General features: G+C 39.0%; 1 long non-coding RNA gene across 1 annotated transcript in view; it reads right to left on the bottom strand.

Annotated features, from left to right (window-relative positions):
* Positions 1-1,488: 1,488 nt before the first annotated feature.
* The window catches only part of LOC121317067, a 36,394-nt gene continuing 31,882 nt past the window's right edge, over positions 1,489-6,000 (bottom strand). The window contains exon 3 of the long non-coding RNA XR_005950477.1: positions 1,489-4,041. This is a non-coding gene — a long non-coding RNA (uncharacterized LOC121317067). The remainder of the gene's footprint in view (positions 4,042-6,000) is intronic.

The following is a 6,000-nucleotide window of genomic DNA, read 5'->3' as shown; positions in this document are numbered from 1 at the left end:
TGAAATACCTTCCCAGATAGGGTCTATGTTGGACAGCAGCCAAGTTGTACTAAAAATCAAATTCATACTTCACCCAGTTACCAGAGACTGTTTTAGTGTTCCCTGTAGGTCGATTACATTTCCTTTCAAAGATTCGAGATAACAGTTATGCAAAAGGTTATTTTTAGCGTCTCTGTGACAGGATGACAGAGGGCTGAGGCTCAGAGACAATGTAAAGTCTAAAATAAAAGTTCTTTATTAAACAAAAATAATCAAATAAATAGGGACAAGGGCCAACAGATAAGAGGTTCAAACAGAAATAAATGAACTTACAAAGTAAATGGTCAGGTTCCAAGTTTTTTTTTTTTTTTTTTTTTTTTAAAAAAACAAGACACTTTTTCCAAGACACAAAACTCTAACACAAAACAAACTCCCAAACAAAAAACACCCCCCAGCTAGGGCCTCTCCCCTGGTTTTTATCCCCTGTGGCTTTAGCCCAATTAATCAATAATTACTAATCATTCAATTAGAGCTCCAGCCACATTCTCACATGTTTTCCTGGCAAGGAGAAATTTAACCCCCCTCCCTGCCAGTTCCAAACACATTCATATAGACGGGGCAGTTCCCCGTCACAGTCTCCTTTATCTCCACTGCCTACCAGGAGGTCGTTTTATGTAAACTGTAATATAAAGATAAGTCACAATTGAGAAACCAAACAAAATGGACAGGAAAATACTTTATTTAAATCTGTTGCTCTGGAACCCTTGATCACTAAAAGTGCTGTCTGTCATTTTTGAAAAATATAAATCAGTGTTTTACTAAATGATAACTTATGCTAGATATATGCACTGTTTGGCCATGTTATTTGTATATGTACCAAATATCGGGATGGGACATATTTTGTCTTGATCAAAGTCTTAAGATTACATAGCATGTCCATTCACAAACCCCCTACTGATAATTCATTGAATCTATTTGTCCATAACTTAAAACCTCAATCATTAAACATATAATAGTACTAAAAACTTATATTAATCAGGATATCAATTCATGAAAAACATAGAAACTATATTTACTACCAGTATGTTATTAAATATTAAAATAGATTGTAGAATACAAAAAACAAACAAAAAAAAAAAACATTAGATCAATGGATCTTACTTGAATAGTACTAAAATAAATGAAGATGATTTATTTATTTGTTTATTTATTTGGAAGAGTCCTTTATCCAAGGAGGCTTACATGTGTTACAGGGCAATACAAGGTTACAATACAAATGTAACAAATAATACAGTATATGTTACAGTAAAACAGTATATGTTACAGTAAGTGCAAATAATATCACTAAAATACAATATGAGGATCCAGTAACATGGTGCTTAGATCAGGGCAGTCCAGTGTATAGTAGGAGGGGTAGATCAAGAGATCTACAAGTGCAGTCTAAACAGATGGGTCTTGAGGATGAGGCGGAAGGCAGTGAGAGACGGAGCAGTCCTGAGGTTCGCCAGGAATTGGTTCCACCACAGAGGGGTTAGTGAGGAGAAGGAGCGGGCACGAGAGGATGGAGAGTGGAGGGAAGGCGTGACCAGTTGGCCAGTAGAGGAGGAGTGGAGAGGGTAAGAGGGGGTGTAGAGATACACAAGGGATTAGAAGTAGGAGGGGCAGTGTGGTAAAGAGAGCAGTGTGGTAAAGGGTCTTGAAATGAATATGAGCAGAGATAGGTAGCCAGTGGAGAGTGCAAAGCAGAGGGGTAGCATGAAAGTATGAAATGAATTTTGAGTAAGTTGAAGGGGATGGATAGCCGAAGCAGGGACCAGCAATGAGAGAGGTACAGTAGTCCAATCTGGAGAGTACAAGAGCTTGGACCAGGAGTTAGGTAGAATAAGTACTGAGAAATGGACAGATTCTGTAAATGTTGCTAAGAAAGAAGCAGCAAGTGCGTGTCAGGGAAGAGATGTGTTGAGAGACGGAATGGGAGAGGTCAAGAGTAACACCTAGGTTTTTAGCAGAAGGGGTGGAGAAAGAGTGATGGAATCAAGGGATACTGAGATAGAATCGTGAGAGTAGGCAGAAGGAGACGATGTCAGATCTATAGAGGTTGAGTTTGAGGTGGTGAGAATGTGTCCAAGTTGAAACAGTCGAAAAGCATTCTGAGAGTCAAAGGAGGGAAAGGAGAGGAAGATCTGGGCATCATTAGCATAGAGGTGGTAGGAGAAGCCAAATGAGATGAGAGTGCCTGGTGAGTGAGTGTAGTGTAAAAAGGAGAGGTCCCAGCACAGATCCTTGAGGTACACTTGTAGAGAAGGGGCAAGGGGAAAAGAAAGCCCAGCCAGAAAATCTGAAAGGAACGGTTAGAGAAATAGGAGGAAACCCAGGCAAGAACAGTGTCTGAGATCCCCAGGTCAGAGAGAGACATGGGGAGAATAGCCAACAAATGACCAACAATGTCAAAGGCAGAGGAGTGGTAAAGGAGAATTAGAATAGAGGAGTTAGGCAGCCCTAGCAAAGAGGAGAGAGTCAGTTACAGAGAAGAGGGCGGTTTCCGTGGAGTGTGCAGAACGGAATTGAGATTGAAGTGGGTCAAGCAGCTTGTTGAGAAAGAATGCCAGCTGGTGTTGGACAGCTCGCTCAAGAGTTGGAGAGGAACAGGAAGAGAGAGACAGGACAATGATTCTGTCACAGGAAGGGCCAAGAGAAGGTTTCTTAAGGAATGGGAGTGACGTGAGGAGTTTTGAAGGCTGAGGGAAAGGAGCCAGAGAGCAGAGAGGTCTAGGTCAGCTAGAAGTCTGAAAGTTGAGAATGAGGAGGGGGGCAGGAAGATGAGATATGTTCATGTGGGTGGTTTGGGATGAGGGAGAAGATGGTCTGGAGAATAGCTTCTGAATGTCCTCAGCTTTGGAGCAGATGCCCTTTATTCCATGCAACGTCATGTTTTTTTTTAAAAAAACAAGCTTTACAATACAAACTTGATTTATCATGTTCCTGTGTTTTCTTTCACTTCATTATTAGTATGCTCTAATGCAGATAGATAATATATGTTATATCACAATAATAATAATAAATATGTACATTATATAGTTATAAGTAAGACATTTAATGAATATCTCGTTTACCTATTTAATTATCTGTTTTGTATAATTCTTTATTGCTGATTCTACATAGGTCATTATTTACCAGACTTGCTAAAAGTTGCTGCTGATTCCTGGTACTTTATACAGCAACTTAATCTGTTGTAGCTCATACTTACTCCAGTGTGTTAGCTGCAATCAGATCATAATGTTTAATTAATTAATACCTGTCTAGTTGTTGATTCATCTGACTGTAAGAATATGTTTTCCAAGATGTCCTTTAATTGTTATAAAGGAAATGTATGGCATGGTAGATAATACTGTTTATTCCTAAAAAATGGAAATGCACAGTAGATAAATATTTACAGTATAATAAAGAATTATATCTGTTAAAAAGTTGAAAGAAATTTGATCTGTTTCATGATTATTATTTAATCTTGAATTATGCAATGTCCCAGTGATACAATATACAAAAATGAAGTAATACTTATCATACAGTTCAATAAATAACATGCATAATTTGAAGAATATTGGTTGAACAGATAAACTCAATTAACATTTAGTAAGCATGCCTAGACATTCCATTGTATATGAAGGAATCATTACTATGTTGTTGAACTATTGCTCTTTATAGTTTCTGTTAAATATTATTTTAAAAACTATGTTGGACAGTGAAGTTATTTTTATTACATTTTACTGTAAATTTAAAATACAAATAAATACAAAAAACAACAGTAAAAAAAAGCACCGCACACTAGACAATCCCCTCAGGCCACGGTCTCGGTCCGCCACTTTTTTCTCCTGCCGATGCAGGAACAGCCACCGCCTGCTGGATCTCTCCACTGCCAATTGACTGCCTCCTCCAAAGGACCTGAGACCTTCGGTCGGTCTTTCACCCCACGTTTCTCTCCTCTTTCTCCCACTATGTTCCCTGGACCTCATCCAGATTCTGTCTTTTGCCACCAGACCTGACCTGGAAGCTGGATTCCAGACCCTGTAGGCAAGGTAGGTAAACCATTGGAGGCCTCAAGCACACTCTGCTGGAGGTGCATGGGGCTGGCCAATACAGGTAAGTAATACAGGCTAAACAGTTAACATGAACTTGATGATTAATTGTCCTTTCCCCTCTCCCAGAGATCAAGAAAAAAAGAAAAACAAACAATCTGCCCCCTATCAAGGATCCGTGGGGGCCCAAACTTCCTGGACCAGGCACTGGGACCCAAAACAGTTATACCCGTCCCTTGCTCTGCCAAGGAAAACAAAAGAAGGAAAACAAGTGTGCAAAAAAAAATCTCTATTTGTTGTACATCCAAAAAAATGTGTTTGTGAAATTCTTAAATAAAGAAAACACAACAGAAACAAGTCAAAAGAAAACCACCATATATTGTCCCAACACAACAAAAAAGAAATAAGAAAAAAACAACTCCAAACCCGTTCCTGAATATTGTCCCAGTGTTGGTCCATCCCCAAAACAGAGTTCTTATTACCAATGGTCGTTTTCCCAAATTAAATCCAAACAGTACATCTTTCACAATATCATATCATATTTTTATGGAATATACTTCAAAGTATTTAAAATTACAAAACCAACTACATCATCGAATCCAAACCCAGCAACAGTTGATATAAAAGGAAATTATTTGTTATTGTTAGGAATTTATAATAACGATACATGCATTGGTCCAATAAATGTTGTTTGTACCAGGGACATACTGAGCAGCTCAAGGCAGATGAGACACATTGAAATAATCTGGTGAACTTTATATGTATCACTTGATATGCACTTCTCTGTTTTTATTGCCCCAGTCGTGCACCACTTATGAGTGCTCTTTCTTGTTGTTTCTGATCAGAGAATTACTGGGGTTGCATACAAACTAATCCACCAACAATGTATTCTCTGAAGACTACTGAAGGTTGAGTTGGGGAAGTATGTTAGTGTTGCAATGTGTACTTAGAAGTAGGAGGGGCAGTGTGGTAAAGAGAGCAGTGTGGTAAAGGGTCTTACGTAGGTGAAACATTGTGCACCGAAGCTTGTGCAACACTGATATGCTTCCCCAGTTCCCAGCATACATCATACAGTATGAATCTCGGTCATTGCTTCATTAGTCTTAACCAAAATATTTATTCTAGGGCATGGTTCGGTTAAACACACTATAAATGTCCCAATCCCACTGTTTTTACATTTATTCATCAGTTCAACACACATTGGAGGGTAGTGTACTGTGTATTTGCGACAACATTAGTCACAAAGAAAACTGAGAGAAATGAATAATCAAGTTCCAATCTGTTATGGAAGTATCTTGTTTTGACATTTTCCACCATATTTTCAATCTGACATTTCTCATACCCACCCATGCAGATAACAAGGGGTTTTAACATAAGGGAATATCTGTATGAATTGGTACAACTTGTTTTTATACCCTGTTGGCAAGAAGCAACAGGAACATGTATTACTCATGGTATGTTTCCATTAGAGATATGCTTGACATTTGCCTGATATGGTAGCAAGTCCTAGATAACACCATGTACATATTACAAGTACCAGGGACATATGGAGCAGCTCAAGGCAGATGAGATGAATCAAAATAATCGGGTGAACTCTACATACATCAACTGATATGCACTTACCTGTTTTTTTGTGCCCCAATTGTGCACCCCTCTGATGAAGGTAATGGGAACATGCCAGTTGAATGCGGAAGCACTGAATTATGATTTGAGGTCCTTACATAGTCCTATCCTGTGAACCAAATTTGGATCTTCCCTGATAACATTACCATTTTGGCTGCCCTTTCCTCTCTATGTCCTGTCCCATTCTCCTTGCTCCTCTGGATGGGGTGGGGGAACAGGACTTCTGTTCTCTCCCTGTAATTTTCTGTCCCCTCTCCTCTCTCTCTGTTAGCACCTTGGTGTTTCATGCTGTTGAAATCACCTCCCCTTGTCGCCTCCTCCTCAT

Source organism: Polyodon spathula, chromosome 6 (genome assembly GCF_017654505.1).
Source record: "Polyodon spathula isolate WHYD16114869_AA chromosome 6, ASM1765450v1, whole genome shotgun sequence".
Lineage (NCBI taxonomy): Eukaryota > Metazoa > Chordata > Actinopteri > Acipenseriformes > Polyodontidae > Polyodon > Polyodon spathula.
Note: the sequence above shows the minus strand (reverse complement) of the source record. Positions and strands in the feature narration are given on the sequence as shown.